The 10,689-nt window shown below is 42.4% G+C and overlaps 1 pseudogene; it reads right to left on the reverse strand.

Annotated features, from left to right (window-relative positions):
- LOC104950843 (DNA polymerase delta catalytic subunit-like) overlaps positions 1-7,346 on the reverse strand; it is a 12,547-nt pseudogene extending 5,201 nt beyond the window's left edge.
- Between the last annotated feature and the right edge of the window lie 3,343 nt (positions 7,347-10,689).

Genomic DNA, 10,689 nt, shown 5'->3' on the forward strand with positions numbered 1-10,689 from the left:
GCAGACGGGCAGGTTCTCCCAGGATTCTCGGGGCAGGAGCCTTTCCTCCACGGAGCTTTTCACAAACATGTCCCCAGTGGAGTCTTGATGAAGTCTCTGGAGCGAGGCTGAAGAAACACAAACGGTCAGATGTTAGCTCATTGGCAATAATACATGAACATGTTACGTTTTATTGTTTAATTGAATTCGAAGTCTAAATGAATAATACAAGCTGAAGATGAAGTCATGAGCATGTTCCAGGTTAAATCCTTTTAGAGCCAAGTGATGTTAAGCAAAAGTGAAAACTGTTAACTAAAAATAAGCCCTTAACAGGCTGGTTCAATGTATACTCAGTGATGGCCAAACACAGGTATGGTGAAAAAAGAGAGACTATCGAAGGCAGAAAAAAACAGCGAATATACGTCATCATGAGCAATGACAGATTTTTCTTTTTGGATATTTTTTACCAATGCCACTCCCCCTTTTCAAACTCTATTCTGTTATTTTTTAACAACTATATTTTTTGTTACTGTCATATAGTATTTTATACCCTGTTAATAACTATAATGATCATATCAAAAGGTGTGCCTTAACCTCAGCTGAGCCTGAGGTTAGTTTGAGCCTCCTCAGGGAGAGCTCTCTTCCACCTGGTTGTAGAAAAAGCCTCTTTAAATTCGTTAGCATAGGCGTAGCTAACGCCAGATGCTAATAACAAGCAGACGCCACTGTGGCTTACAACTAAGGACACAGCCCTCGCAAACACTGGCGGCATGTGTACGGCTCCTTATATGGGTAGCTGCAATATTTGAAGAGCTGGAGCAGCGTTCGATTAGCTCTCCCGTTACCTTCGCAGACCGAGAACCAATAAGCCACAATGAAGGACCTATGGTTGAAGACAACGTTACGCTCGGTGTTGTGTTCCAATGAACTTGTCCTTGGTCAGGAAACAGGCAGGCTCCGCTTGTTTAATTATTTTTTGCGATCCTAGATTTCCTTCCTTCTTTTTTGAGTGAGAAGTTGTCCAGACCCGCGACCTGACGGACCCCCCTCCCCAAAACGAAAACTCTTCGGTTCTCGCACGAATTACCATAGTCACCCCAAAATCAGCGTTAAAAAAGCCCGGGAGGCGCCGAAAAGCGACTAATTTGGGCATCACTGTATACCTGAAATCGCCCAATGTTAGCTCATAAGATTTAACAGAAGGAAAGTGGGCATAAAATTCTGACATTTTGCGATCGACATTTTAGCTGGGCAAGAGACGAAGTTTAGAAGAAACAAAACTATTCAGAGCCGCTTTAAACCGTTTACAACCAAGAAAGGGTCAATTTTAAAATGTTTGCAGTTTGAGCACAGATCAAAAACAAGTTCTCTTTTGGATTTGAAGACACACTGCGGCAAACAATAAACTTTCTGAGCCCTCAGTTGTTCGGCCCTGAGCCTTTCTGGGCAGGCAGGGTGGTGTAGCACAGATTGTGAGCGCATCATGATGGACGGATACAGGGAGGAAGAAATCCAGCCGTAGGCATGGGGTCTGTAATACCTACAGAGAAAGAGACGGTAAAAGGCAGGTAATGAGGAAGGCCTCACATCTGAGAGAATACACTCAGCCTACTAAGCAGCAGATGTACATACCCTTTCTCCGGCTTCAATGACAGTCGGCTCCAGTGTAGTCTCTCCTGCCTTCTGTCTTCACAACAGGCATGACCAGGGTCCTGCTTCATGGCCTAAAGCATTACAGTAGATCAGTTTTTTTTCTTATATCTATATATTATTCTCTATCATATTAGTCTACCAGTGTTAATTGGTCTCCCTATTTGTGTTTATTTGCCTTGTGCTATCCGTCGCAGCAGCTGATGAGACGTAGCCTTTTGATCTTGCTGTCTCCTCTGGAAGAGCAAGGTAGGTGGAGGGGAAACGCCCGTCAGCTCTGGCCATCTCCATGTAGTTAATCACACACATTCAGCATTCCTGCAGGCAGGCCCGCCAGCGGGAAGGTAAGCGTCTTGTCAGCAGGAGACGCTAGGCGGCGACGAGTCGCTCGTGCCATTCTGTGGTGGAGAAAATCAAAAAGGAGGGAAGCTTTCATTTTGAATACTTTCACGATAGCAATCTCTCTTCCAGATGCAACAAGCTTTCACCAGTTGGCTTAACCTGCAGATCAGTGAATGATGATTGGGCTGCGCACATCCTCTTCTGTTCTTGTAGGAAGTGGTAAACTCACAAGCGTTCAGTGTGTAGGAGCGCAGTTTATAATCGCTGAGAGACCTGAGACAATATATTTTAATTCAGACTGTAGGTTCAATCCAAGGCGGTCTGAGCTCAACTGGGGCTTGTAACTTAATATGTAAAGGAGACATGTCATGGGCCATGTCCACTGATCAATAATCATTGTTAAGGTCTTACTAGAATAGATTTAATTGTGCAATTTTCCAAATCCCTTTGGTTTCTCATACAGGCATCCTCTGTAAACTACGTGAATCCCACTGAATTGTCACTCCTCTTGCCTTTAACGCATCGTTGTTAGCTCCAAATAGCTTCCAGCCCCCCACCCTCCCCTGTGAGCACAGTGTTGCTCTGATTGGTCCGGACGACTTGTGAACGCACTGAGCTCCGTGGAGGTGTGGGTCCTTCTTTAAGCGAACACAGCCAAACTCACCCTGAGCACACCACAAAGTCCACAAGCTGAATAAAAACAATAAATGTGGCTTGATATGAGGTAGAAAAGGTTGAATAAACCGTGAGAATGGGTCGGCAGAGAGAAATCGCCGCGATCCAACGTCTGTTATCAGCCTGCAAGCAAGGAGGAGAGATCAGCAGAAGCTGCCTGCAACTGTGTGTTTGCGTGTGTGAGGAGTCCGTGGATGTTTAAGCTTTGTTTCGTGAAAGGCTGGCAGAGGGTGCGTCCATAGCTCTGGGCGAGGCTACTGGGTATCCCTACGTAGCGATACCCAGAAAGTAAACAATGGAAAATGAGGAATCTCCAACGAGGCGTTTTGGGGAGGTCTTTTCTATGTTAAGAGTTTTACTCGCTACAGGGTGTACTTTGAGGGTTTTTGACTCTGCAGACCGTTTAAATTAAAACCTTCATAAACACACAAGGGGACGGGTAATAACCGGAAAAGCATGACATGTCTCCTTTAAAGGTGGTGTTGAAGCTGACCTGCAGTAGATCAAACTGAACTCGGCCTTCCATGTTAATGATCTTGTTCTCTCTGCGGCCCATCTGCTTGCTCTGGAAGTTTAAGTCTCGCATGACTGACTTGATGCCTCGCACCCGGCCGAGGTAGGGAAAGAAATTCACCTGAACACCAAAAACATGTTTGAGTGAGTTAAAAGACAAAACAGGAATGTCTTAAACAAATATGACCATTAATACATTCTTCTGGAGGTTGTGCTCATGTACTTTTGTGCATTACTGTTAATCTGGTGATTTTAAGCCTTGTTTGATTTCACAAAATGTGGCACCTTTAAAGTAGCTGCCCTGTTGATCAAGTAGGGAAAGTCAAAGTTCTGGATGTTGTATCCGGTGATGATGTCTGGGTCCACTGTCCTCAAAAACTCAGCCCAGCTCTGCTCACAGAAACACAATGACATAACAAATGATCAACAACAACACGTCTAATAGTTATGTTTTTTAGGCCTCACTGAAGCGAGTGTGCGTACCTGCAGTAGCTGTTTCTCCTGTGTGAAGCATAAAATCTGAGAGCCCACGATGCTGGCACAGGACTGGAGTGTGAACACGGTGCGGATGAAGGGCTCTGACTCACCCTGGCGCTGCACCATAGAGGCTATCTGAATCACAGGGTCTTTGTCTGCCTCTGGGAAGATTCCTGGGAAGATAAATGTTTACATCAGAATCAAACTCTGCATTTTCTTTTCATCGAGTATGTAAGTAAGGTCAAGTATATCTGATCTCCCGGCCAAAAATATGTAATGGGTTTTAGTATGCATGCTGTTTAGAGCGCAATAGAGAATGAAACCCACCTTTTCTTCCTGCACACTCGATGTCGAAGCTGAGCACCCTGAGCGGAGCGATCCTCTGCCAGTCTCCCTCTGTAGGGTGACTTATCAGATCTGTCCATCCCACATCCACCTCGTACTGACACAGGCTCTCCTAAAGGACAACACGGGGGGAGGAAGATGATCAACATTCTAAAAGCCTGACAGAACAGTTTTTTATGATCACTAAAAGTCTATCGTCAGGCCAGACAGTGTTATGCAACAAGTTAAAATTTGCACTTGGACCTACCTTGCTGGGGTACCTAGAATCTGTTCCCCCCACGAGCTTCTCTTCACGAACTCTGAACTTGCTTTTGGGAAGTTCAATCCAGCAGCATCCCACCACGTCACAGTCCACCATAAACCTAACAAAGAGACACTCATTAGGCTTAAAATAACAGCTATAGTTGCTTTAATACAGATGTTTTGAAAAAAAGAACTTTAGCAGCAACACGTTATCATATCATCTTTACCATAATACCCAAAGACACACACACACACACACCTTATCTCAAAATCGATGTTGGCCTCATAGGATTGGTAGCACTGGATGGGGAAAGGTCCATACTTGAAGCCCTGCTCCAGCAGCCTCTTAGCTGGGGCGATGAGACGTGGCATCGCCATGGTAATCCGCAAAAAATCCAAAATGCGTTTCCCATGGTAACCGTACATGCCTGCAAGTGTAAGTTGGGTGAGTTAAATCATTTGTAACTAGGATAAGAAATCCTGTTTCATATTGATCAGATTAAGGAACAGACTTGTGAGTGTTAAAGATCCCTTCACACACTTCACTTGTACTCACTCTCTTTGCGGGTGATGTCCACAGCCAACACTGTGACGGATATGTTGTCCTTATTGGAGCGCATGTCCTTCAGGACAGCAGAGTTCAACTCTCTTTTAAATTCACCCAGGAAGTCTGATTTGAACCCTTTTCAAAAGGAAGCAGAAAGAGGAAACATTGTAAGATTTAATCAAATTCATCAATTATTTTAGGCTAAAAAACTGGAATCATTCAGAAAAAGTGCTTGCCAAAAAGATAGAAATGTCTTCTACTGAGAGAATGTTCAATGGTAATGTACTGAAAGCTAATGTACTGCGCAGATGTCTATTATTTTTATATTATTCGCAGATTCTATGTATTGACAAAGTAATGGCAAGTACTCACCAGCTGGTGCAGGAACATAGAAGTAAGGCGCAAAACCGTGGACATGGCAGCACACACTGTTGCCACTGTCTGTCACCCCAAACATTCGAATGATCGGGACTTTTCCCTGGGACTGGCCGGGCATGCCTGCAACCGTCGCCCCTGCAAAGTGGAAACAAAAAAGATGGAAATTTGTCTTACATACAGCGCCCGTATTTAAGCAGGTGATCAGTTTCTACACTCATCAAGTCACTTAGTTCCAAACAACAAAGAAAAAAAAGATGACTGGGTTATTGCTAATAATTACCTAAATAATAGTCGAGATCAATTTGCTGAAACACCAAACTTTCTGATGACGGGTCCAGGGAAGCGGCAATAGGCCGCCGCCAACGAGGGTTCAGGTCTGCTGAGAAGAGGTCACCTGAAAAACAAGGTGGATAGAAAAGTTCAAACCAGTACATTATTTATTATTCCAAAAAGTATAGCCAACAACTGTTGAAGCATTTGAGAAAATCGAATCAACACAGTAAAGGTAATTTGAATTTCCTGTAACAAGTTTAACTAAATCCACAGTCTGTTATTGTTAGAACACAGTTGCATTATACACAATGCTAAACCTGCTTATACTTGAGAACTAAGCAAGCTTAATTTACTCAAGACATCACTGTATTAGTGATTTGGCCATTCAGACCTGGATCTAGCAGCCACACAAATTACTGACCTAAAATAGAAATAAAAATCACACTGTAAAATAACATTATTATTATTATTCGACAGATAGCTAGGTTCTGCAAAAAAGTATTGTGTAGATGCCCCAGTTTAAGATATATACCACTTAGGACTACAGTTTAAATACAGCTTGACATGTCATTTACATAACTCAATAATCTCTTCCTTAATCAGGAAAACATTGTACTTCTGCCACCTATGACTGTGAGCTTTTCTGTCCAACACTTACCCACGGGAATAACATCATGCCCTGCTTGCCCCTCCATCTCCTCTGACTCCATCTCTGCTTCTTCAAACATGGACAACTCCTCTTCAAACTGCGATGGACTGTCCTCCCATTCATCAGAAGGTTTCCCCCGTTTGGCCTGGGACGCACCGCCAAATTTAGGGCCACCATTGCGTCTTTTAGAATCCATGCCTGCAAGAAACATTGGAGGGAAAAGACAAGTTATACGGATGATTACAGAGAAAGAAATAGCTTGACTTTGCTAAGCAGGCACCTATGATAGCAGAGCAATACACCCTGAATGATAGTAGTTATATTAGTGAGTGTAATCAGAATCTGAATATCAAAGTCCTCCTGTACTACCCTAAGAGAGTATTACCACCTGCAATGCAAAACATTATGATAGATTACAACTGAATTGACTTGGGTTAACATTCCTTATACTGCTATGGAACATTTGGTATGCACTATGCAGTGCCAGTGTATATAGTCTGAAATTAAAAAACTATGGGTTTGCATGGACAGTCAATAAAAAGGTTTCCAAAATTGTAATCACAGTGTGTTTCTCAAAGGACCTGATGAAGTGAAAAATAATACTAAAAAGAAACGTGCAAACTTGAACAGAAAAAGAGGAGACAACATTTGCAAAAGTAAAGTAATTAGAGACAAAGTAAACAAAAGATGCGTTGTTGTTAATTTCATAAACAGGGGGAGGTGGAATGTAACCATCTGGATGTCAGGTGGTTACACAAACAAATGAGAGACAACCATGCACACTGCACAGTATGTATTGTAGCCCATTAGCCGTGTAACTAACATGCTGTGTAACTGCATACTACACATTATCCAGTAGGCATCATGTACATTAGTGTAAGCCGCATTGTGTGTTCTCAAGCAATGCCATTTCAATTAAGTCCACTCATGGTTAAAGTTGATCACTTATGCACGTGTTAATTATGTACTTTTACATTCAACAGCTCCCTGCCAGATTTCATATATTTTAACCTCTGTGTTACATCAGAATAGTTTATGCAAGTTCCTTTTCGGGGAGACAACAGGCTGTTTTCTTTTGTTATGAGCTATAAGCAAGCTAGCAAGCTCCAAAGTAACCAAAACAGACCATCGCGCCAAAGCTAATCTTTCTCAAACGCAGCACAGATCTATCTGTTTACACTGACTAACCAACAACAGCGGGTACGTTTCTAATAAAGTTATAAATACCTATAAAAGTTACTCCTTCACAACAGCCCCCGACTGACAACAGCTCCCGCCACTATCCTTCAATTTGTGAACTTTCACCGATGAACGCGGGGAAAACTTGTTTCGAGGACCAACAGCAAAAGGAGTAGACAATGACGTCACCGAAAGGCGGAAACTCATTGGTAAAGACAAGGAAGTAAAACACGGAGCGACTGTACCCTGCCAATGAAAAAAGACCTGAGTTCCCGGCAAATTTACGTCAAAGCGTACGCAAGGTGAGGGAGGGAAAACTGCCCCCCCGGTTTATATTGCATTTGTATTCAAAGCATTACGTTTTATCATTAATCTCCACTTGTGGTGTACTACGAAGCAGGATGGGGTTAACTCAGAGTTTAAAGACTATGATTCACTTCTTACCGGTGTATATTATCTCCATGGTAACTTCCAGTATCAGTCAAAAGATACACCTTCTCATTCGAAGGTTTTTATTTATTTTTATTCATTTCTACATTGTAGATTAATACAGACGAAATCCAAACTATGAAAGAACACATGGAATTATCTAGTAAACAAAAAAGTGTTAACAAATGCCTCATAAAGCTGATAGAGAGAAGCCAAGTGTGTGCAAAGCTGTCATCAAGGCAAAATGGGGCTAATTTGAAAAATCTAAAATATTCAGATTTTTTTTATTTATTATTAATTTTATTTTTTTTACTAGATCCTTCCAAATGTGTTATTTTATAGTTTGAATGTCTTCAGTATTAATCTACGGTGTAGAAATGTATTAAAATAAATAAAAACCTTCGAATGAGAAGGTTTGTCCAAACTTTTGACTGGCACTGTACATAGCCTATCTAGTATTTTTCTATTCTTTTATTTCACTTTATCTGCAATATCTGCTGTTGTAATCATGAACATTTCCCCGTTGCGGGACAAATAAAGGATTTCTGATTCTTATTCAGAAAAATTGTCACTATGTTTTCTGGTCTTTTTTTACAAACTCAGAAAACAAAAATCAATAGAATCATATTTTCAAGTTAAGAATATATAGGAGGCTTTCGAAGGCTAAATTATCCTATTATTTAGTTTCAGGGTATTCGCTTTAAACTCTCTTTAGGATGGAATATCCTAGATTAAGATTTAGTGAAAGAAAATGCATAAATATCGATGCCCTCTAGATGTCAGTGACCAGACATTACAATCTTTTCATTTAAACCAGTGCACTCATAACTGTTTGTCTGTACATTTCCCTCAAAGTTGTTGGGGCTTTCTGTCACCCTATCCAGACACACATGTACATACAAAGGAAGAAATCAGAGGTCAGAGGTCACCGCAGACCAACAGATGATAATGCTTTGCTCAGTACACCCCAGCTGTGCAGGTCTTTACAAAACTCAAGAGTCATAAATGACAGGCCCACTCTATCATGACTAATATACCTGTGGTCCAGCCTATAAATGGTGAAGGTGTTGGACCAGGGATGTCCAAACTTTTTTCATTGAGGGCCACATACAGAAAAATATACAAAGGGCTGTATCGAAGGGCCACTCACTAGAGGTATATTGCTTCATAAGTTCAGTTATAAGTTAGCAAAATCAATCAAATGCAGGTAAATTATGCTTGTGAGTGTTGGCAGCTTATCCCTTAAAACAGAAGCCTCAGATTGATTATAATAACGAGAAATAGGAAGGGTGTATTTCAAGCTTGTTATGTAAATAACGGCCCCTACACACGGCGGCGTGCGTTGAAGCTTGCCGGCGGGCGTGTCTGAAGCTCGACCAACAAACAATCACATGAATCTCCCGCCCCGGACACACAAGCATGGGGTTTGATTGGCTAGAGCTTGTACTAGCATATGATTCGATTGGCGATTCGACGGACTGCATTCTACAGATGGCCAGTCCGCCCCTGAAAAATGTCTATGCACATGTTATTATTAATAATAGTAAGCAGGGCCGTCCCTGGCCAACTTGGGGCCCCAAGCAACATTGTGAGATGAGGCCCTCCCCCCCCAACCGACAGGAGTGAAAAACAAAGTACTTTGCAAATATAATTCCTGTTTATTATTATTATCAACACAGTTACTTTTTTATACAGTGAGGTAAATGGTAAATGTGCATGTTTGTCGTTCAGTATGCGTTTACAGTAGGGATGTTAAGATTCACCGATTCGCATCGGTGCACCGGCATAAATGTTCAAGATGCGAGTGCACCGGTTGAAAGAGTGCACATCGGCTACAGTTTGGGTTGAACTCGCGATGCATTGATTGTAGCGTCTTTGCATCGGTAAAAAAACTATTCATTCATATAATATCCCCTCATCCTGTCAACGCTCAGCAGAGACGATCTTTGATCTTTGCTTCGCACTACGGAGGCCGAGAGTCTCAGTTATCAACACACATGGAAGTTGAGGAGAAAGAGAAACACAGCGCACCGAAAAATACCTAAAAATCAAACGTTTGGCAACACTTCGGATTTTTCAAGGAAGACGGACAACTTGAAACATCGATCGCTAATTGTAAACTTTGCTGTGCCGCTTTAAAGTACACAAGTAGTACAAGGAACTTAGCGACGCACATAAAGAGGCGACGTGGGGTCTGCGGCTGAAAAGAAAAACCTAAAAAGTTAGATATATGAGTTAAATCACTCAGTGAGGTGTTATGTCAGAGAGAGTGGAGTTTAGTTTACAACAGCCTGTGACTGCCAATAATAGTTTAAAGGTCCCATGTCATGCTTTTCTGGTTATTACCCGTCCCCTTCTGTGTTATGAAGGTGTTTATGCATGTAAACGGTCTGCAGAGTCACAAACCCTCAAAGTACACCCTGTAGCGAGTAAAACTCTAACACAGAAAATACCTCCCTAAAAAGCCTCGTTGGAGATACGTCATTGTCCATTTGATTCTTCCGGGTACGCATGATGTCAACCGTACCCGGAACGAAATGGACCAATCCGTGGAGCCGTTACGTTACGTCCGCGGAGCCGTTACGTTAAGCCCCCGCTGATTGGTCCAAATTGACCAATCCACGGACTTCCTCACACACACACTCAGTGCAGGCAGCTCTGCTGATTTCTCCTCCCTGGCTGCAGGCTGATAACAGACAGTTGGGATCGCGGCAAAATTCTCTCTGCAGACCCATTCTCACAGCGTTTATCAACCTTTTTCTTACTCAATATCAAGCCACACTTATTGTTTTTACTTCGGCTGTGACTTTGTGTGTGCTCAGGGTGAGTTTGGCTGTGTTTCGCTGTGTATCGCTAAACAAGGAAACAACACCTCCAAGGAGATTTCGCGACTCTGCGCGATTCACAACGTCCCAACCAATCAGAGCACACTGTGCTCACAGGGAGGGTGGGGGCTGGAGCTATTGGAGCTACAACGAGCCGTTAAAGCAGAGAGTGAAATTCAGTGAAT

This window comes from Notothenia coriiceps, unplaced genomic scaffold (assembly GCF_000735185.1).
Source record: "Notothenia coriiceps isolate Sejong01 unplaced genomic scaffold, NC01 NC01_scaffold00018234, whole genome shotgun sequence".
Classification (NCBI taxonomy): domain Eukaryota; kingdom Metazoa; phylum Chordata; class Actinopteri; order Perciformes; family Nototheniidae; genus Notothenia; species Notothenia coriiceps.